This window comes from Myotis brandtii, unplaced genomic scaffold (assembly GCF_000412655.1).
Source record: "Myotis brandtii unplaced genomic scaffold, ASM41265v1 C41517688, whole genome shotgun sequence".
NCBI classification, from domain to species: Eukaryota; Metazoa; Chordata; class Mammalia; order Chiroptera; family Vespertilionidae; genus Myotis; species Myotis brandtii.
In genome coordinates this window covers 1-689 of record NW_005300691.1, presented here as the reverse complement: position 1 = coordinate 689, position 689 = coordinate 1, and the positions used below count along the sequence as shown (strand labels likewise).

At 37.9% G+C, this 689-nt stretch overlaps 1 pseudogene; it reads right to left on the bottom strand.

Moving 5' to 3' along the window:
* Positions 1–138: 138 nt before the first annotated feature.
* LOC102262201 lies at positions 139–683 on the bottom strand (annotated as a pseudogene).
* Between the last annotated feature and the right edge of the window lie 6 nt (positions 684–689).

The following is a 689-nucleotide window of genomic DNA, read 5'->3' as shown; positions in this document are numbered from 1 at the left end:
ACATCATTATTGTGTATCCAGACACATGAACGAATTCTCATTACAGTAATCCCCTTTTATCCACGGCTTCACTGCCTATATGTTTAAAATCCATCTGCATTTCACATGATTTCATCACATATGTTGTCCATCTTTTCCCTACATAATCCATGTCAGATTTAACTCTTCACTGATGTCTTTGAACTGAGAAAGGGTATTTTTATTGTCTCCCTCGTTCTTATGACTCACAACAGGCTTTTTGTAATCTTCACCTTCTTTACTTACTCCCAGGTTTTTCTCTGTGGCTTTCATTTGGAGAAGTGTTTCCAAGATACTTTTTTCTGAGGAGCTATTTTTCCATATATACTCTTCCATGTCTACTTCCGTCTTATTTTTCTCCCATTCTTCAGTTTTCCAAGACTCTTGGTATAAAACTATTAGCAGATACATTGCACAATCATGATTCTGTCTCTTAAAGGGTACCTGTTTTAACAGTACGCACATCTGTGGCCTTACAGTATTGCTCTCCCACAAGTTTAATAAGTTTCTTCTTTGCACGATCATCTAAATTCACACTATAAAATTCACACTTTACCCTTAAAGTTACTCCTCGTGCTTTAGGGTTTCAAACAGATGCCTGATGAGAAACAGAATCCGCTGTGTCCAATTGGAAAATGTGCCGGGGTTCTTGTCCCAGCATCAAGAAGGGT